This window comes from Asparagus officinalis, chromosome 1, assembly GCF_001876935.1.
Source record: "Asparagus officinalis chromosome 1, Aspof.V1, whole genome shotgun sequence".
In the NCBI taxonomy this organism is placed as follows: domain Eukaryota; kingdom Viridiplantae; phylum Streptophyta; class Magnoliopsida; order Asparagales; family Asparagaceae; genus Asparagus; species Asparagus officinalis.
The window spans coordinates 28483194-28506278 of record NC_033794.1 but is presented as its reverse complement, the minus strand read 5'-3'; the positions used below and the strand labels follow the sequence as shown (position 1 = coordinate 28506278).

At 39.1% G+C, this 23085-nt stretch overlaps 1 pseudogene; it reads left to right on the top strand.

Annotated features, from left to right (window-relative positions):
• On the top strand, positions 14094–20068 carry LOC109832696 (annotated as a pseudogene).

The window sequence follows — 23085 nt, the reverse complement described above, 5'->3', positions numbered from 1 at the left end:
TGTGACATTGAGAGTGAGCTTAATTGAGTTCTCACATTGTTTAGAGAACAATCAATTGATTTGTATTGTCCCTAATTGTGAGGATTCACTTGTAATACACTTGTACACCGAGAGAAGTGTGTGGTGAGAGACGGGGTCGAATCCAAGAGGAGTGGCGTCGGTTGACGTGCCTAGGGAGAGGTTGTAACCGAGCACTTGAGGAGGAGGACACGGGCTAGGACCAACACTTAGTGTGTGAGGTGTGATTGCATAGTGATTGTATTGTGAGGTGTAAACGTTGTTCGGGTGAACGTAGAAAACCCGGTTGTGATAGTGGAGATCTCCTCGAGGTGAGGAGCGGAGACGTAGGTCGTGGGGACCGAACTCCGTAATCATATTGTTTGTTTGTGATTGCATTGGCGCACTTACTTTTATGTTCATATCTTATATCGCCTTTGTATATTGCTTGTTGATTATATTGCCCACTATCTAGTTTAGATTGTTTACCCTTGAGTTTATATATCCTTGCACATACATTGCCTATATCTCTTTGTTAGGATATATCTTGTTGTTCATATTGCTTATCCTAGCTCATATACATTGTTGTATTTCATACTTGCTAGGATAACTTATTAATTAATTTTTAATTGGCATTTAATCGGATTAGATTAGCATAAGACCCTAATCACCCTCCCTCTAGGGTCTAACAATTGGTATCAGAGCTTGGTGCTCTTTGATTTAAGGTCTAATTGCCTTGAGTTAAAGATCCAAGTTATTTTTTTTGTGCTAATCTTGTTTTGATTGCATTTGCATCTTGCTTGCATATTTTACAATTTATAGATATGAATGATGCATCTTGTTTAGGCTATGACTCTAGTGTTGCTCCTAGATTAGATAATTTTTCCTATGCCCAATGGTGTGTTAGATTTAAGCTATTTGTTAGATCTAAACATTTTGATTTATGGGAAATTATAGATGATGCTTATATTGTGCCTATTTTGGAGAAATCCAAGTGGAATAAAAATGATCATCGAATGTTTACTATGAACAACATTTTGTTAGAATATTTGCTAAATGATTTTAACTCATCTATGTCTAACAAGTTTGTTCATTTTGATAGTGCTTACACCTTATGGAAATTTATTGAAGCACATCAAGGGGACTTGGAGGTGATCCGACAAGCTTTGGAGGATCCGGCTTCAAGTTCATGTGGAGCATCATGCACACGACCACTAGGCGATAGCCCTAGTGAGGTTTGCGAGTTCAAAACCATTAATGATTTACCTAATGATGAACTTGCTTGTGCTAGTGAAAAATTATTGCATGCCTTTAACAAATTGCAAAATAATTTTAATGATTTAAAAAGCAAGCATGATGTTTTAAAATCCGATCATGAGAAGCTAGTGTCCAAATTTGGATGTCATTGCAAAAGAAAATACCATGCTTAAAGAAAATAATGACATGTTAATTTTGGAAAATAAAAAATTAACCACATCTATAACTAGCTTATCTCATGAAAAAGATAATGCCAACTTAGAAGTAAAGAACATACAAAATAATACTGCTTCCTTTATAAATGATTATTTATGTTCTACTTCTAAAAATGCATATGTGCCTAAAAATGAAGATTTGAATCTTATGAATAAAAGCATTTCATCTTTAGATTCAACTTTAAAAACATGCATTAATAATCATAAGAAGCTTATGGATATGTGTGCCAAGACTAAATCAAAATCATCCACTCATTATGCACACATGTATAGCAAAACTTATAAGTGTTCTATTTGCGGCCGTCAAGGTCATTCAGCTAAGTTTTGTTATGATGTACAAAAATATAAGAATATTAATTATTCTTGTGCATCTCATGTAGCTTCTTCATCACATGTACACACACATGCACCAATTGTTCATCATAAGCATGCCACAAATTGCAATCGGAAGGGTCATTTGAATGAATATTGTTTTGACCATGTTAGTGCACCATATATGCCTAAGAGGGTTCATAACCCTAAGGCTTTGAGCTTTAATGGTAGGGGTCATGTCCCTAAATCTTTTGGTACCAAGAGTTCTTGGGTACCAAAACAAATTTAAAATTTAAACCAAGAATTTTAGTGTTCTTACTTTTCCTTCTCTTGGTTTTGAAAATTATGTCTTAAAATCTATTGTTTATGAAAACAAATTCTTAATTGATCAAATCCTTTGTTTTCATGATTTTATACTTCTAAAGATTTTTTATCCATAGTTCATGATTCTAGTACGTTTTGTAATCTTATTTTTGAACTATGAAAATCTTATTTTGATTTGTTCTTTTGAATTCATTATATAGCACAAATAGATAATTCAAATTTCAAACATGCTTTATAATGTATTCTTTATATGGTTTGATCAAGTTTTTCAAAGAAAGTTTTCTTTGTTGATCAAACATTGCTTTTGGACTTAAAATTTGATTTATGATTTCATTTGAGTGATTTGTTTTCTTTTGAAAACTTTTTACATGATTCTCATGTATTCTTTCATAAATCTATTTTATACATAATGTTTATGTTCTTTGATATGAGACATTTGTTTTAAATGATACATTTATATGTGTTCTCATTATCTCTTGAATGTGAGTGATTGTTAGCATATCTTTTATGCTTGCTCACATATGTTTGCCATGATCTTCATTTCATACATTCATGAGGCATTTTGATAGGGGGAGCAATCCCTATATCTTTTTATGTTTTATACTCACCTATGCTTATTGATAGGGGGAGCTTTCGCTATCTTAATCCTTTTGTCCCCTTTTTGATGTTGTCAAAAAGGGAGAAATATTGTGAGTATACATTTATATGCATGTGTATTATCTTGTATATGTTCATTTCCTTCATGCATATATTCCTTTTTTAAATTGTTTGTCATCATCAAAAAGGGGGAGATTGTTGGCCTTCTTGTTTTGATGATGTTTAACAAACAATTTATTACTAATGTTGTTTGTCTAGTATTTGTGTTTTCCTATGTATTGTAGACGAGGATGGATGGATTGCGCTTCAACGATGATATCCAAAGGAGGTTGGCGGAATTGTGGAGTGAAGCAACGTACAATTTAAAGTTAAAAATCAAGTTCAAGCTTCATCCGCAACGTGTACCGAGTCAAGCTTAATTGAAGATCAAGATTGCTTGGGTAATGTAGTTTAGGATTTATATTATGTGTGTTAAGTACTCTAAGCTCAATTATCTATACACACACATTTTATTGGTTTCCTTGTATATATATGTAGTCACATATATATACAACACAAGTTTTAGTTTTCATGTTTATAAATATGAAATTACATGTTTCATATTTATTATTGTGATTTGGTTTATCTACTTAGATATGAAACAAATATATTTTCATATACATACTCATAGGTTTCATTTTCTATTGTATTTGTGAAAATATTGTATTCTTAGTTTATAGACTTCAATATCAGTTTATACATGTTTTACTAAGTCTATAAAATCATTTTGTAAAGTTTTAAAAGTTGGTTTAGGTCAAAACATCAAACTATCAAAATATCAAAATATCAATTTTCAGGTTTTCATGTTTTTGAACTATTTTGTAAAATGATGATATTTTTTATTTGGGAGGTCCTTTCTGATAACCAGTCACTGTAGCATGTTTATTATCATGTCTACAATCATTTCCCAAAGTTTTACATTTTTTAGAATTTATTTGATATTTTTAAACAGCATTTTAAAATCAGCAATACAGATTTTCATATATCAGCTTTCGGTCGACCGAACCGGTCGACCAAACCTGAGGTCAAATGTTCACTGGGCGACAGAGAGACTGTCGGTCGACCGGTCCGGTCGACCGATGAAAATTTTCGGTCGACCGATGAATTTTCCGGTCGACCGACGAGGTCTTTTTCTGCTTCCAACGGCTAGTTTTTTGACCGTTGTTTTTTGTCTTTTTTGTCTTTTGCTCTGGTTTGTTGGCTGAGTTGTGAGAGGGTATAAATACCCCATTGTCTTCAACTCTCAAGCTAACTAAGAAATGTTTTAAAAGAAAAGAAAAGTTTAAGCAAGGGTTTAGGGTTTTACTGTTTGTTTTGAGTTTGGGTTTCTGTTTACAAAGGAGGAAGTTTTCACTGCAGATTGAGGGATTCATTCTCAATCCCCTTCATCCTCTTCTTGTGTTCTTAGAGAAGTTTTCTAACTCTTTTCTCTAGCAATTTCATTATTGATTTTCATATTCTTATTATTGCTAGTTTGTTAATTGAGTTAGATTTTATTTTACTCATTGTTACACACACCCACATTGAGCTTATAGTATTTGCATACATAGTATAGTTGGGTGGGAGACACGGCTAGGTCCAACACTTAGTTGGTGTAGAGTGTGATTGCAAGAGTGTGAGTTGTAGAGTTTTCGGTTAGCTAGAAAACCGAGTGTGTAGAAGAAGTTCCGGCTTCCAAACCGGATTATGTTAGTGGATTTCTCCCCGGGAGTGGGGAGCGGAGACGTAGGACGGAAGGTCCGAACTCCGTGATCATATTGCTTGTTTGAGTGTGCTTTGGCGTTCATTCATATTTATGTTCATATCTTATATCGCCATTGTCATTAGCTCATTATCTATATCATCCACTATCTTGTTTAGATTGTTTACCCCTTGTGTTAGTTTATATATCCTTGCATATATTTCACTATATGCCTCTTTGCTAGGATATATCATATTGTATATTGCTTATCCTAGTTCATATATATTGTTGCATTTCATACTTGCTAGGATAACTTGTTAATTAATTTTAATTGGTATTTAAATCGGATTAGATTAGCATAAGACCCTAATCACCCCCCCCTCTAGGGTCTAACAGTCTCGACTCACATCCATTAAGCTGATGAGCCTGTAAACATGCATAGGATTTTTGACAAACCCTCAGCCATCAACGGATTTGATAAGCCTTTACTGACTACCATTTGAGTTGGGCTAGCATGTGAATTATTTGAATCCGTTTCACACGTAACGTTGTGCTAAGAGAATGAACCCTCTTAGACTTGATGCTATAATTTTAAATACATAGACTTTATCATTTTCACGGGAAAAGACTAACCAGTAACGCGTGTTAGGCGTAGACTTATCTCTAATTAGGGATCGAGATAAAGTCCTCCATGCGTGTAAGACATAGATTTTAGCATTATTAATAACGACCTGCCACGATGTTGAATATGTGGGCTTTGCTATTTTCATGGGAATGCGCTACCCGGCAGCATGTGTTAGATACAGACTTATCTTTATTTAGGGATCGAGATAAAGTCCCCCCATACGTGTAAGGCATGGATTTTAGTGTTATTAATAATGACCTGCCACGATGTTGAATACGTGGGTTTTTATCCTTCTTATGGTCAAAGACTAACCGGCAACGCGTATTAGGCGTTGACTTATTACTACTTAAGATTCAGGATAAAATTCCCCATACATGTAAGTTATGGATTCAGTGATTATTAATTTAATGATAATCACTGGCTACGATATTGAATACGTAGACTTTATCACTGTTTCTTCCTGTGTTACTTGAAACAATGAAATAAAGTTGGAAGCGCCAGAGGTGTAGTATAAACTTAGCATGAATTTTTACTTAGAGTGAAACTCAGAAATTTTCTTTATTATCACTAGGATAATTCCAGAAAATCTTTAATCCACTGGGAATTTTGCTATTCTTGTTGAAAAAGGATTAACAAGTTCATTGGAGAGGGTTTGACTGTTAGAGGTGTGATGTTAATTAACAAGTTCATTGGAGAGGGTTTGACTGTTAGAGGTGTGATGTTAACCTAACAGTATTTTATGAGCCTATCGCTCTATTGGTGTGATGTTAACCTAACAGTATTTTATGAGCCTATCGCTCTATTGAAGAGAGTCGATAAGTTGATTTGGTCATCAAAGGTGTGATATTAACTTGACGGGTATGTGGACCTATCGCTCTATTGAGGGGAATCGATAAGTTAATTTTATCAGAGGTGTGATATTAAAGTGACATGATTGAATATTACGATCAGGGCAATTTTGAAGACATATTGCTCTATTGGGAAGAGTCGATAAGTGGATTTTGTCAGAGGTGTGGGATTAACGTGATAAGAATTTGTTACAATCGGAGCAATCTTGAGGACTTATCATCCTATTGAAGAGAATTGATAAGTTGATTTGTCAGAGGTGTGGTGTTAACATGACGGGAATTTATTACGATCGGAGTAACTTTGTGGACTTATCATCCTATTGGAGAGGATTGATAAGTTGATTTGTCAGAGGTGTGGTGTTAACATGACGGGAATGTGTACTTGTGACTTATACAAGATTTTAGGAATTAGCGTCTCGCTGGGGAAACTTGCTAGGTGAGTTTATCATCAGAAGCTATGAGTTTTGATACATGTGATTTGAATAAGATTTTGAAGACTTAGTGTCTTGCTGGGGAAGATTACACTTGAGTAATTTTGAGGACCTATCATCCTATTAATAAGGATTGATAAGTTGATTGTCAGATGTGTATTGTTAACGTGACAAATTAGGAGTGATGCAAGCTGCATTCATACTCTGTGGGGGTGATGATCGTCAGAAGTGTAATGTTAACTTGACGATGTGAAAGTTTTGTTACTCTTAATCCAATAGATGCTAAGTAACCAACCCCCAGTCTTGATTAAGACTTAGAAGGGAATAAAAAGAGGTAGACAAGGCACATCGCCTAGTGGGGCACTATCCATGAAGTCAGAATAGAGACACATCACCTGTTAGGCCATTATCTGATGAGTTTGACTATCAGAGGTAACCGTTAACGTGATAGTTTTGTGGACCTGCCATCCTATTGAAGATGATTAGGAAGTTGATGGACTATCAGAGGTAACCGTTAACGTGATAGTTTTGTGGACCTGCCATCCTATTGAAGAGGATTGGCAAGTTGATGGACTATTAGAGGTAACTGTTAACGTGATAGTTTTATGGACCTGCCATCCTATTGAAGAAGATTGGCAAGTTGATGGACTATCAGATGTGATCATTAACATGATAGTTTTGGCTGACCCGCCATCCTACTGAAAAGGATTGGCAGGAGAATTTGGGGGAAATAGACTATCAGAGGTGTATTATTAACTTGATAGTTTTGGCGGATTTCATGTTGACAGAGGTATTCTATTGAACATGACAACTCAGAAAATTTATTACTCATAATCCAATGAACTATAAATAAACCAACCCCTAGTCTTGAACAAGTACAGGGGATAAAAGGGTAGACATGACACATCGCCTAGTGGGTCACTATCTAACGAGTTTGACTATCAGAGGTAACTGTTAACGTGATAGTTATTGGACCCGTCATCCTACTGAAGAGGATTGATTTCAGTGGCCGTAGTATCTTCCCCTTTTGACTGAGGAGATTAGGCTTGATCCGATTGCTCAGGTTGATTCTGCCTACTTTGTTCTTCAGCTTTGATCCTGACAATAATATTTTGAGTCTGTTCGCCTTGAGAGATTAGTTGTCTCTAGGAACGGCATTCTGCAACTCCTATTCGGGCTAGGAGGTTGGTTTTTAGGTCTCTACCAGTGTAGACTGTGTCATAGTTGACGAACATCGGAGAGCCATGCTTCGGAACCTCTTGACGAAGGCTTTGACGGACTCCCTCTTTTTTTGCTTAGTGGCGAGAAAGGTATAGATGGAGACTTATGTATCCTCTTCAAAGAATCTTAATAGGAAGAGTCTTTCTAGATCCGCCCACTTTTGAATACATCTGGCAGACAGCTTCCTGAACCATTCAAAGGCAACTCCCTTGAGGGTACTAATGAACAATCGAGCCAGTATGGCGTCGTTTGATATCACATTTCTAGTCTGTGACTTGAAATGATAGATATGTTGGTTCGGTGATCCATTGCCGTCAAAAATTTGTAGCGTCAGGACCTCAAACTTTGGAGGATAAGGGGCTGCGTCCCATTCGGTAGGATAGGGCCTGACAACTCCCTCTTCTTGGAGCTCGCTTCTGTTGGCCATGGCATTGAGGCGGGCTTCCAATTCTTCCATTTTGTTCTCAGTCTCCCTTCCTTCATCAGAGGAAGATTTCAGGTTGTGGGCTTCTTGATCAGAAGCAGCACCATCAACCACTTTTTCCTTCCCTTTATTTGTGTGAAGTCGGGATGAAGACATTCTTTCTCTTCGGGAAGATTCTTGCCTGGGTGGCGAATCTGTCTTTTGAGATTTGGCCTTGGCTGTGACGATTTGATTCATCAGGGCCAAGAGTTCATTGATGGCCTCCTGCTGAGATTTGAGCATGGCCTCCTGCTCATCAAGTCTCTTCGTGAGATCTTCATAGTTTCCCGTCATATAAACGGAGCTCTTATGTTCAACAAAAGAGCTTGATGATTGGGACTCTACAATGGCTGAGTGTTCATCACCGGAATTAGTTCCTCTGGCTAACCTCCAATAGTTGATAGGGGGAATGGCTCCTATTCGCGTCCGAGTACGTTGGTAGATTCCTTCAAACTCGTTAGCGATTTCTCTGACGGTCGGTGAATGACTTGTCTCAGAGTCATAGGAACTAGGACCTGAGGGTTTCCCTCTGCCGATCACATTGATAGTGACCCCAGGATACTCGGTCTCTAGAGACTTCTTCCTGTGAGAACATCGTCATTGGTTGGGCAAAGCAACGTTCATAAATTGGTCAAACACCAACAGTTTGGCCGCATATGAGCAGCATTGACATTCTGAGAGGACCGTAGGAATCAGTCGTTCATATTGGAATGAACGAATGACTTGTTGCATCGGTCTTTCTCTTGATATGAACTCTCTCAAATCTGTTGTGAAGATTCAAGGATAATTACCCACTACTCGTGAAGTTTGAATTGGAACCCCCGGTCTAAGATTGGACATGACTGGCTCTTGGTGAACATGGATCTGGTTGAGATGCCTTGAATCCATGAACTTCTTATATTCGCCCCTTAATCTAGTCGTGCTACGCAGAGTATTCGAGGGTCTCACGTGCCTGAGCTCCAGGTGTTGCTGGTGAAACGCGATCCTGAGGTCTACGTTTTGCTGATGAAACGAAGTCTTGAGATCTGCGTTTTGCTGATGAAACGAAGTCTTGAGATCTACATTTTGCTGATGAAACGCAGTCCTGAAGTCTGCGTTTTGCTGCTGAAACGCATGCCTGAGAGTTGCGTTTAATTTGTGGAACACACTCTTGAGAGTTGCGTTTTGGTTCTGGGACGTACTCATGAGAGTTGCGTTCTGCCAGATCAACATAGTTTTGAGGTTTGCGTTTTGATGTTGGAACGCGTCTTTGAGGGTTGCGTTTTATTTGGGAAACGTACCCCTGAGGGTTGCATTTAACTTGGCTTATGTAGAGCTCGTGTTGAGGCTCACAAACAAACACGGAGCTCGCGTTGATTGGAGGATCAGGTTTTTTGGAGTTGTGCGGAAGCTAAGTCTTCTCCTTCAGAGAGGGGACTGTATGAACAGTGTAACCCCCAAGGGAGACAGTCCTTTGATGAGTCGGCCACAACTGGAGCTTTAGTCTCCTTAGAAACTTTGTGGATCTTACGCATAGCCTTGGGGCTAAGGGATCCATAGGAGACGGCCTCCTCAAACTTGGCTTGATCGAACTCGATGATCAGAGTTTCAACGGTCGTTCCAGTGAGCATGATGTCGGATTGTGCCACCACTTCTTCGTCAGAGAAGCTAGTCCCCAGCGGAGTCGCCTTCTTTTGTTTGGTGGAAAATTCATAGTAAAAGAAATGAAAGAAAAATTTTATTTATATTCTCGATCTTAATTATAATTGGATTCCGATTACGAAAGAGAGAAGAATGATCTGAATTCTCCCTTTTGTTTAATTCTGGGTTCTTCACGGTAGCGATTGAGTGTCTCCTTCGAATGCTCGCGTCGAATTTGCTCTCTGTTGATGATCCAAATGTCTTGATTCGCTGGAACGGTATCTCCTCCTCACGATTTGACGTTGTGGAGAACTTGCAAAGAAAGTTTTAGAACTCTTGATGAGTTGATAACTCTGAACGAGTTTAAAACTCTATGAAAGAGTTGATTTAACTAAAAATCAGTTTGATAAGCCAAGGCCGAAGGCTCTAAAGAACTTTGTCGCTGCAGGAAGCTCCAACAATTCCCCTAAAAAGTTAGCCAAAGATCTCTTCTTTGCTGCCCAAAAAAAGGATCAATCCCAGAGCCCAAAAAATCCAGCCTGAACTCAATTGAGTTTCCCACTATTTATAGGGGATTAAGGGGTATAACCACCCCCTTAATTCTCTCCTAAGTGGGGCTGAATGGGGTGTAACCGCCCCCCTTAAATAGCTCCCCAAATCGTGGGGAGAACGGTTTTGAAACCGTTCAGTTCGTGCTTTGAACGAGTCAAACGCTGAAAAATAGCGTTCAGGGCCTAAACTCTGCGTTTTAGACTAAAAACACAGAGTTGGGCTTATTTTGGTGGTTGAACGCACAGGTCGTGTTGCGTTGTAAATCTGAAACGCAGAGTTGGGACGCAAAGATGAACTCCGCGTTTTGGACCTGAGACGCAGAGTTGGGCTCTGCATGAACTTTGCGTTTTGGACCTGAGACACAGAGTTGGACTCTGCATGAACTCTGCATTTCTGAGTCCACGAACTCTGTGTCTGGACTTGAATGTTGGGGATGGCCCTTGCATTTTCAACTAGAATGCTGGGCATGACCTCTGCGTTTTGACTCTGGAATGTGGGTATGACCTTTGTGTTTTGATGGTATAACACAGGGACGACCTCTGCATTTTGATATGAAGAGACCATCAATTTGTGGTCTCTTTTGCTAGAGCGTTGCAAAGACTATCATCTTGTAATCTTCATCTTGGCTCCTTGCAAATATGAGAGTCGTCAGATTGTAACTCCCGATATTGTTGTGAAGGTCATCAGATTGTAACCTTCATCGATCTACATGAAAGTATTCAAATTATAGCCTTTTGGAAGTCGTCAGATTGTAACTTCCATCATCGGTGTTTAATGGGAGATCGGGTATCTATTGTGATTTTTAGACAGCCTACACCTCTACCTTGCTTTTTGAAGATTTGTGGCATAGACGACTTGGTCATGTGTCTCATAAAAGGCTGGAAAGTCTTATCCAGTCCAGAGTACTTGGTCTCGTATCCTCTTGTTCTCATATTGAGTCATGTTCTGGTTGTAAATTGGCTAAATTCACTGCTTTATTGTTTCCAACCAGTACATCTCTTTCCACTTCCTTATTTGATTTGGTTCATTCTGATATCTGGGGGCCAGCTCCTCTGCCTTCTTTATCTGGCTACTTATATTATGTTAGTTTTATTAATGATTTCTCTCGTTATACATGGGTCTAGCTACTTAAAAATCACTCTGACGTACTTGCTGCTTATCAAGCATTCACTGCGATGATCTTCACTAAATGGCAAGCTCGTATTAAAGTTTTTCATTCTGACTGTGCCAAAGAGTACCTATCCTCTACTATGCGCTCTATCATGCCCTCTCATGGGACAATCTTTCAACAGTTATGTCCCTACACTCATGAGCAAAATGGTATAGCTGAACGCAAACATCGTCATATTCTCGATACCGCTAGATCCATGCTCATTTCTTACTCTGTTCCTCATCGTTTCTGGGCTGAGGCCATTCTCACTGCTACTCATGCCATTAATATCACTTAATCTAGCTCTCTTTCCGATGCTACTCCTTATAGTCGTGTTTATACTCATCCTCCCCGTTATAATCTAGTCCGCGTTTTTTATTATCATTGTTTAGTTCTTCTGCCATCTTACAAATATGATAAATTGTCTCCCAGAGCTGTTCTTTGTGTCTATTTAGGAATTAGTTTGGAACATCGAGGTTATCGTTGTTATGATCCCGCATCTCGTCGAGTTCATATATCACGACATATTCAGTTCAAAGAGGATTCTCCATTTTATTTTGTTTCTGATGATTTTAATTTCCTCAACACTACTGATCGTTCTTCTTTGCGAGTTACATCACCCACTTCTTTATCTTAGTTCTCCTTTCGAGATCTCCCTGAAATATCTCCATCTCCTTCTGTTGACTCTTCCTCACCCGGGTCTTCTCTTCCACTATCTGATCCCTATGTCGTAGACACGACATCCACTAGAATATATCGTTGACCTCCATGCACCTGTGCTAGTATCTCTCCTGCCTAAGGTTCCTCTTGCTCTTTGTCGAGGAAAACGCCCACATGTTTGTAGGTATAAATTTTGATCTCCCGAAAATAGGGAACTCGTTTGTATTAATAAGAATAGCTTATTATAAACTAATTAATCGAAATTACAACAGAAGCGGAGGGAATGCCCTCCTTGTTTAAATGTGGGGACTTTCGGTAGCTACAGGATGCTTCGCTCGATTCTCGCACCGAGTCTGCTTCCCTTGGACGGTTCGACCGAGGTTGCTGGCGAGCTTCAGTACACAGTAGAGGCTGGGGTTGATGGAGTTCGAATCTCCTAGTTCGACGGCGATCAGGGCTCGGAACTAGAAGAGGACGCTACAGTACAAAGGTTATGCAAAGAGCTTGTCGTCGATCCGACCAGGAGTCGAGAGCTAGTGTTCGGTTAACTGATTGGATTAATCAATTAACTATGGGCGAACTGCTGAACGTTGAACCGTTCTATGCTGAATGCTCCCACCACCTTTGAACCTCTGCATTGTGGCTGGAAGAGGCTCTTAAATAGAGGAGAGACGGCTTGGTCGCCCCTTGACTGTTGAGAGGTATCTTGCTGCTCACCTGTACTATGAGCGGTCATTCGAGGGGCCGCGTTTCACATCAAGCCACATAGGAGTGAAAATGCCCCTTCTCGTATGTCAGACAGCGGCTGCCCAACACTCGAGTGCATTTGGCCAGCTTGCTGAATGCCGGCGAATCCAGACCTTGACTAGGACAGGCGAGGTGAACTGCATTTATGAGGGTACAGGTTGATCTGGCGTCTGTCCGATCACTCGTACTGTGAGTGGCTACTCGACGGTCACATCACAAGAAGTGGGAAAATGGGTGCCCAGTACTCGAGTGGGTTTGGACAGCTCGCCGAATACCGGCGGATCTAGCTCTCGACTCGGACGGGCGAGGTGAACTACATTTATGAGTGTGTAAGCTGATTTGGCGCCTGTCCGATCACTCATACTGTGAGCGGCCACTTGACGGGCCTGGAGTACTGTGTTCCCTCCCTTCACATCACGGGAAGTGGGGAAAGCCCATCCCTGTATGCAGTGGAAAGGCCGACAGGTACAAATTTGGCTCTCGACTCGTGCAGGCGAGTCGAGTAAGCGGGCGAATTTGGATGATCTTGACTCATGCAGGCGAGTCGATCATACAGGCGAATCTGGATAACTTTGGCTCATGAGGGTGAGCCATCCATACCGGCGAATCTAGGTGACTTTGGCTCATGAGGGTGAATATGGGGCTTGTGCGGTTTGGGTTCGCGTTAGCGAGCCCGTGCGGCTCGCCCTTCACCCAAGTGGGCGGTTCCGATTCGCGGGCGGATTCATGTACAAGTTTGCGGCGGTAATTTTTACCATCTACAATGTTATGCCTACATGGTATGCTTCGGTTACATCCTATTCATTTATCTTTTATAATTTTCTTCCTGCCATTCATGCTACAATTGAGCCAAAGTCCTTTCAAGAGGTCGTTCAATTTTTAGAGTGGCGACAAGCTATGGTTGAGGAATTTTAGACCTTTCAGTAAACACATACCTAGGATGTTGTTCCCTGTCCCCCTAGCATCTCTTTAGTTATCAGTAAATGGTTTTATAAGGTCAAGTATTATTCTGATAACATCATTGAACGTTGGAAAGCTCGTTTAGTAGATCGAGGTTTTACTCAGCAATAAGGTATTGATTATTAGGAGACTTTTGCTCCTGTTGCTCAAATGCCCACCGTTCCTACTCTTCTTGCTGTCGCTACTGCTCATCGTTGACCCTTATACCAGATGGATGTCAAAAAATACTTTTCTCCGTGGCTCTTTATCTAAGATAGTATATATGTAACCGCCTACAGAGTCTAATATTCCTACAGGACATGTATGTCTCATTCACCGTGCTGTTTATGGTCTCAAACAGGCACCCAACGCTTGGTTTGAGTGTTTTCGCGATGTCGTGCTTAGGGCGGGCTTTATGGAAATTCATCAAGATGCTTCTCTATTTGTTCGAACTACATTGCGTGATAGAGTTTTATTACTTATCTATGTAGATGATATGATCATTACAGGTGACGATGTGGCTGGTATACAGTACGCAAAATCTTAGTTACAATAACAGATCCACATAAAGGATCTTGGATCTCTTTGGTATTTTCTTAGTCTAGAAATTTCTCAAGGCCTGCAAGGTGTACTTCTGTCTTAACAGAAGTATCTCTCGGATATTCTAGATCGAGCTGAGCTAACTGACGATGTAACAGTCGATACTCCACTCCAAAAGAATGTTAAACTTCGCTCTACTGATGGTGAGCCTCTATCTGATCCTACTCGATATCGACATCTTGTTGGACAATTAGTCTATTTGTGCATCTCTCAACCAGATATCTCTCATGTTGCTGGCATTGTTAGTCAATTTATTAGTGCTGCACGTTCTGTACACTATGCTGCCTTATTACGGATTCTTCGGTATCTTCAGGGTACTAGCACTTGCTCTCTTCCGTTTCCTGCTATATCCAAGTTAGAGATTTGTGTATATTCTGATGCTGATTGGGTTGGTGATCCCACTACCAAAAAGTCTACCACATGTTATTGTATATTTTTTGGTGATTCCCTAATTTCCTAGCAAAGTAAGAAACAAGATGTTGTCGCTCTTTTCAACACCGAGGCAGAGTATCGTGCAATGTCCACAATAGCTAAAGGGATTATTCATCTTCATCGTCTTCTCAGTGATTTTGGTATTTTTGTTACGACTCCTACTCATCTCTACTGTGATAATAAGAGCACCATCCAAATTACTAATAATCTAGTATTTCATGAGAGGACCAAACATATTGAGATCGATGTTCATTTTATCCGTCAACAAGTTATCAAGGACACGACAATTCTACTTCCTCATGTCTCATCCGCTGACGAGCTTGCAGATTTCTTCACAAAAGCCTTACCTGTTCATCGGTTCCAGTTTCTTGTACGCAAACTCACTTTGTTTGATCCAACATGATTTTGAGGGGGTAGTTGATAATAGTTTATTGTAGTGGTTTTTAGTCCCACATTGCTTGTGAGAACACACTTCACCCTCCTCTACTTGTATAAATATGTGTATACTCAATATTCAACTCAAGGAAAATTTACCCAAGACTCTCTCACTCTCTCTCTCTCTCTCTCTCTTACTTTAACCGTTTGCTTTTGACTAAAACAAGCATTACAGCACGCGCAATGCACGTGCTATAATTAAAATCTCTTTAGAAAAAAATATGGAGCATCTAAACTCTAATTAAAAACGGGATATATCGGAAAATAGTAAATACATCAATATAATAACTTGATGAGAGACAGAAAGTGAAGCAATTGTTTTTTATGAAGTGCCAAAAAAAGGTTATAAAACATCTGGAGTACTGAAGTTGAAAAAGGTGTAACATTTCGGGTATTAGAGTGTCAAAAATACTTTTAAGGTTTCAAAGTTAAAAATGTGCTTTAAAGTGTCAAATTGTAACCCTTCAAGATAAAATCAATTGAGGATTATTTTGGTCACTGAGGGACCAAGTTGCAAAACTCCTTACGATTTGAGGGACTTAAAATCTTCAAAGATTTGACGAAGTAATATACAGTTATTGAAGATTTGATGTAGTAATATCTAAGGTGTGTTTGTGTTTTTCTAAGAAAACACAATACCATAATGTTTTTCCTCCAAAATTGTTTTCAAAACGCCATGATGAGTTTGTTTCATTAAAGCTAATTTAGTTAACAAAATATACATATATTATAGTATTGTTTATATTATTATGAACTGTATTATATGAAAGTAGTGTTAACGTAATATATTAAATACATTTTTAATGTAAAATATTAATTAAATTATAAAAAATTATATTATATTAGGTATATTTTGGTTTAATCATGTTATTTTATTAATAGAAAAAGTAATAATTAAAATGTTTTAATTTATTTCATTAACTATGATATAATAATTAATTATATAATATATATCTATAAGATATAGATACTATTTTATTATAAATTAGTATTAAATATAACATATTATATTTCAATAAACATATAATAATAATATAATGTATTACAAAATAATATAATATATCTTGTTAAAATATATTATATTACCCATTATGGAATATTATCATATATTTATTGTAGTACAATGTCATATTCAAATATAAATTAATAAATATATTAATATAAGATATTATATTATAATGATATAAAATATTAAAGTATAACATATTATAATGTAATAAATGTATATTATATTAATTAATATTATGATATTGTATTAATATATTGTAGTGACTAAAATATATAATATTATATTAAAATAGTATAATATATTAAATTATATTATGTTATCAAATTTTAATACTATACTATACTGTATTATATTTAATTATTTATATAGGATTCAAAATTTATATTAAAATAATACTAATTACTATTGTGTGTTGACTATAATTTTAATATAGCATAGTAATTATAATAACATATATAATATAATTTGTAAGGTTATATTATATAGTACAAAAACAACATATTCTAATATTTAATAATTTATTATATTAATTATTATTTTAATATACTATAATAATTATAGCATATCGTATTCCGTAGTATGATATATTAAACATAATATTACTAAACTCAAAGCACCTCACATAACTCAAAACATCTGCAAGGTGTTTTTAGATGAGTGTTTTGCTTTTTCTTTTTTGTACATAAATGTTTTGATTTTTCTATAAAAACAACAATGATTTTAAAATGCATGGTATTTTTATTTTTGGAAAAACAACGTGGAAGTGAAGGAAACACAAGGGTTGCCAAACGCTCACTAAGTAATCCTTTTAATATTTTTTTTATTATGGAAAGTTAGGTTTCCATTGCCGAGTATGATATTTGGATTGTTCATAACATCAATTTTGCAGAGTGTACTTGCATCTTACTGTGTATGGGCAAGAGAGGGAAAGAAAAAAGAAGAAATAAAAGTATGAGTTGACATGGCGGTAGGTTTTAGCGATTATGAAGAAAAGAATTACTAAGGAAGGAATGAAGGACATATCCGAAATTGGACGTCCCCGTAAGATTTTTGATATAACAGTACAGATATTAGTGCGAGAAATGAATTGATCTCTACACTCAATTTAGTAAATTTTCTGAGCTAAATATCACCAAAGCAGACGACACTACAATTGTCAGTATCTGAGAAGACCAATCTGCATCAAAGACGACAATCTTTTACCGTCCTCGTGCCTCTATATTAGCGTCCGAATCTCTTCAAATCAGTATAAATCGTACAGGCCGACGAAGGCACCCTTCAATCATGCATCATCTACAAATCTGCTAATTGCCAAAAATGAAGCAAATTTCGCTCCTCCTACCTCCTCCTCCTCCTCCTCCTCCTCCCCCTCCCTCTCACTCCGCCGCCGGCCGTTGGTCTCTCCTCTACCCCAGCACCGGCGTCTCCGCATGCACATGCAATCCTCCACAACGACCGTGTCGCTCATCTTCGATCGCACCGACTTCGGCCCCTCCAACCTCTCCCTCCCTGATCGCCACTGCCGCAGCGACCCCACCGACGCTCCACTCCCCGTCGACTGCACGACCGCCCACTCCCTGCGGTACGCAAACGTCCCCCACAACTCATTCCGCCCCTCTACCGTCCTCACCGACACCTGGTGCTCCTCGGGCTCGTCGCCCCCAGCGCACCCTCGTCCAAAACCGGGGGTTTCAAATGACGGCGAGCGGCGCCGTCCGCAAATTCATCCCCTGCGACACCGAGACCACCGCCTGCGACTGGACCGAGACGACCGACCGGGCTCGCAGTCCGTCGCTGGTAGGCGCAGACGAACCAAATCCTCCCGACGGCCGAGCCATCATCATCGGCGCCGGCACCGGAAGTTCAAGCGAAAAAAAAAAGAAAACAAAAATAATGAATTTCATAATCCGATGAAGCAAATTTCGCTCCTCCTACCATCCTCCTCGCTGCCTCCTCCCCTCCCCCTCGAACCTCTCACTCCGGCCGGCCGGCCGTTGTCTGCTCCTCTACCCGGCAGCAGCCGGGCGTCTCCGCATGCACATGGCAATCCTCGCACAAACGACCGTGTCGCTCCATCTCGATCTGCACCGACTTCGGCCTCCAACGCTCTCGCCTCCGCGTGATCGCCCTGCCGGCAGCGACCCCACCGACGGCTCCACTCCCCGTCGCGACTGCACGACCGGCCCACTCCCTGCGGTACGCAAAGCGTCCCCCACAACTCATTCCGCACCCCCTCTAACCGTCCTCGACCGACACCTGGTGCTCCTGCGGGCGTCGTCCGCGCCCCAGCGCACCCTCGTCCAAAACCGGGGGGTTTCTAAATGACGGCGAGCGGCGCCGTCCGCAAATTCATGCCCCTGTGCGAGCACCGAGACGCCACCGGCCTGCGAGCTGGACGCGAGAGCGACCGCCGGGCATCGCAGTATCCGTCGCTGGTAGGCGCAGACGAACCAAAATCGCTACCCGACGGCCGAGCCAGTCATCATCGGCGGCCGGCACCGGAGTTCAAGCGAAAAAAAAAAGAAAACAAAAATAATGAATTTCATAATCCGCAAGTCAGAATACTCACCCTTCAGCGCCAAATTCAATCTCCCGTTCCTCAGGCAAAGCGCAACGTATGTTGTAAGAGAACAGACCTGTACGGCCCTTCAGTCCAATCTGCAACGCGACGGCAACCTCTTTGTGTTTGGCAACAACCGCGCGAATTCTCTCGACTAAAACAAGAAGAAAGTCGTCGTGAGAAATTATCGGCGTGCTAGACGAGCGGCAAGCGGCAGCGTAATTATCGCCGAGTTGCGCGGCTGGCGTCGTTTTGCTAGCGCGCTGAAGCCCAATTGCTCTGAGGCAGAGGTCTTAGTCTGCGGCGGAGCGCCAAAAGGATCATACAGCTACGCGCAGACAAACGCTACATACTTCGGCGCCTTAAGCACCTGCGGACGGATCAGGATCACCGACCAATCGCCTTCGTGGTCGATCGAGACAATGCCGATGGCAAGAGTTATGGGCGACATGCTATTGTTACCCACAGGACACGTTATCATAGTCAACGGTGCGGGCGCAGGGTCTGCCGGCTGGGAAAATGCACGCGAGCCCGTGCTCAGCCCTGTCATCTACAACGCTGACGGTCTTGTTGGCGACCGATTTAAAGTCCAATCCCCGTCAAAAATCCCACGGCTTTATCATTCGTCAGCTGCAGTTCTTCGTGACGGTAGGGTCCTCGTCGGAGGAAGCAATCCTCACGCTAATTACAGTTTTGTCGGGGTTAGGTACCCAACGGACCTCAGCCTGGAGGCATTCTCGCCGGAGTATTTGGACTCGGGCGTTTCCAACTACCGACCACAAATTGTGCAATCGAATTTGACATTGGAGTTAAGTTACGGTAATAAGTTTGAGATGCAGTTCAAAGTGGAGAATTTAAGTAGTAATTTGAAGGTGACGATGTTGGCGCCAGGGTTTACGACGCATTCGTTCACGATGAATCAGAGGTTGTTGGTTCTGAGAACGACGGAGGTTTACAAAAAAAGAGAAAGACTCGGCGCCACGGGATTCGGCTGTATTTGAATCGGTATAGTGCGCCAGCCGCCCAACTCGGCCGTGTTGGCGCCGCCCGGATATTATATGGTGTTTGTTGTGAATGAGGGGATTCCGAGTGAAGGTATTTGGTTGCATTTACAGTGAGAGTGAATTATTATAGGAGAATTTCGATGATCATTAATTTTTTGCATGTTCAATTGTGCTTAGCAACAACCAGCAAGTGTTATGTTCTGCTTTTCTCCCCCATAAATAACCTTTTTTTTAAGTGTTGAAGTCTTGTAAATCATAGAGAAGGAAGGATTATACTGATTCATGTATCATTTGTATTGATTTGACATTGAATTGTTTGTACGGAAGTTTGTTGTTTAAATAAATTGATTTTTATATGTTGTGATTATAAAAGTGAAACATGCCTTGTTCCTTTTTTCAATGTACCAGTATAATGCACATCCATTGTGCTGGATGTTCTTTCATTTTATATTATATTATTCAATAAAATGTGTATAAATATTTTATCAGTTATTTTATTACACAATTATAAAAAAAGTAAGTTATACTATTATTAACCTTCATTTAATAATTACTTAAAATTAGCTTATTATTATGTCATTACACAATTTAGTTAAGAGTATAATTACATTAGACTCTTAGAGTGATGCTACTATCGTACTACAATAAAAAAAAATATGGAGTCTATAAAAACTGATAAATCCTCATTAATGTAGTTAACTAGGAAGGATTACGTATTTCGGCACTATAGTCTACTTATCATTGTCAAAATTTTTAACCATCCAAAAAGGATAAAAAATAAAAATAAAAAAGTCGCATCCAGCGGATTGCAGAGGTCACATGTTAAGCGATGTGGCCATCTCTTTTCAGACATTTTAATTTAAGTTGGCACAACAAGTGGGGAAGAGATGTCTTTTTCTAGATGAAAGGGAATTTAAATTAGTTGTTCTCATGCAGAGATAGCCGATCACACTAGCGAGTGAAGAACAAAGATTCACATAAATTATTCCGAGTAGGGTTCAAAGAATGCAAGCTTAACGATAAACCATGAACTTGCCTTGGATTTCAAGAAATTAACAAGTTACTTCTGTAGAAATATAAGATCTCCATGGAGATTAATGAGAATTGTAACGAAAAACTATGCATGAGTTCTCATAGATCCGCGGTTTTGCATTTTACTAGCAGTACGTATTGCTGTTTTCCTTTGCATTGTGATTCGACGAAATCTTATTGCGGTGGGCAAGAGCAGAATCAGTAAACTGATCCGTATGCAATAGCTGTCTCATTTACTCCTTTTCTTATCCTTCATTATAATAAGAAGCTGAGGAATTTAAGCTGGTGTGGTGATGAAGGGCCCATTAGGGGCACAGACAAAAGCATACACGTGCTTGGATTTGTCATACACAAATAAATAAATAGATACTTTGTTCAAAATTCAAAATGAGTAATAAAATCACAAGCAGGCAGTGGTTGGTCAGTGCACGGATCTGCGTTCACGGGCGTGAGAAGAGTTTTCTTGGTTTGATCTAATCTATAGGATCTGAATAATTATATGCATGCAGAAGGATAAATCTATATGTAAATTATGCCCAACGAAAATAAAAAAAATGTTAGCATGCTTTCTAGAAATGAAAACAATAAATTTAGGACAACAGATTCGGATTTTTTTCTGTAGGATCTCTACCTTTTCTTGATCAATGGTGGAGGGACTACCGCATAAATCATGCATTCTATCGGAGAAGAAGATGACGGCTATATTTTTTGGTGGGCCGCCCCCACCCCCCCCCCCCCCTCATTCTCATCATCATGAAAACCTATATCTATATGTAGGAAGTTTAGAGATAGAAATCCTATACTCAATAGAATTATGAATATCTTATCTCTAAGGTAAAATATTATCCACTCATTTATTTGGATGTCTATCTCATAACCATAACCAACATTCTCCTACTCACACAAATGAGTAGGTGCCATCCATTGCTCCCTGAGTTGACTCCCTAAGTCATTGACTTCCCGAGTCAAAGTCCCCCTAAGAATCTTCTTCTCTTTCAAATTCGTCTCCATATATACATCGTGCGTCGTGGACCGTTGAGAACCTTTAAGTGGTTAGCTTTGCAGTCACATCTATTAGGATCAACACAAGGATCTGACTAAAATAAAACACATAATTGTTAGGTCTCATGTTTATGAGCCTACTATCCAATCTACTTTTGATGATTAACAAACAATTTCTAACAATGTTTGTCGAGTGTTTATTTGCTTGTTAGGTATTCTACACAAAGATCCTCCATCGGAGGTTGGATGGACTTGCGCCTACACAATCATATCCATTAGAGGATGGAAGGAATACTGGAATTAAGATTTGCATTTCAAGTCAAGATCCAATACCGCTTCATCTGCAACCAAAATGAGCTTAATAAATATTTTTATCTTGAGTATATTAGTTTAGGAATTATATCTTGTGTACTAATACTTCAAGCTCAATATTATTATACACACACATTCTTTGATTTTATCACAATATAGATATTTTTTAAAAAAACATCGTGTTCTTGGTTTATGGATAAAATAATCCTTGTATACATCTTTTATTAAGTCTATAAATCAATTTAAAAAGATTTTATAACTTGTTTTAAAAGTCAAATGTCAAAAATAAAGTGTTTTAGACGAACACGTATTTGTGAGTTTTTTTTGCAAAACGAAGAGTTTTCACAAACGAAAAATGATATTACAAAAGATTTCTTTTGTAACATGTTCATTTTCATGTTTATAAATATTTTCCTAAAATTTATATTTTTTAGAATTTATTTGCTATTTTTAAAGGGGTCCAAAGTTCAAACTTACTGTTTTTAAAAGACCATGTGCATGTTATCAGTCGATTGATGAAAAGCATCAGTCGACCAAAAAAGTACGCTAAAAAAGTGGAAATTTTTTGCTCAGTCGACTGATGAACCATCAGTCGACCGAAGCAGGTCATCAGTTGACTGATGAGTTCATCAGTCAACCGATGAGTTCATCAGTCGACCGATGAAGATTGAGCTGTCTGTAACGGTCAGCTCATCAGCCGACTGACACTGTTCTTCAGTCGATTGATGACACTGTATTGACTAGTTTTCCAACTTCCTGATTTTTTGGGTTTTTTTGTCTTTTTGCTTGGATTTTCTTGGTTTTTGGGCTTTGTTTTGTGATCCTATATATACTCATTGGCTTCAAACTTCTGAACTATTTAAGAAAATTTTAAATCAAGTTTACAAGTGTTTAAGGGTGTTTAAGTATGGTTTTCAAGTTTGTTTATATGAAGAGGTTTTCACAAGAAGAGGAGATCAATTTCGGTTTGAGCATTCAATCTTCTAATCTCCTTCACTTGTTTTTAGAGAAGTGTTTCTAA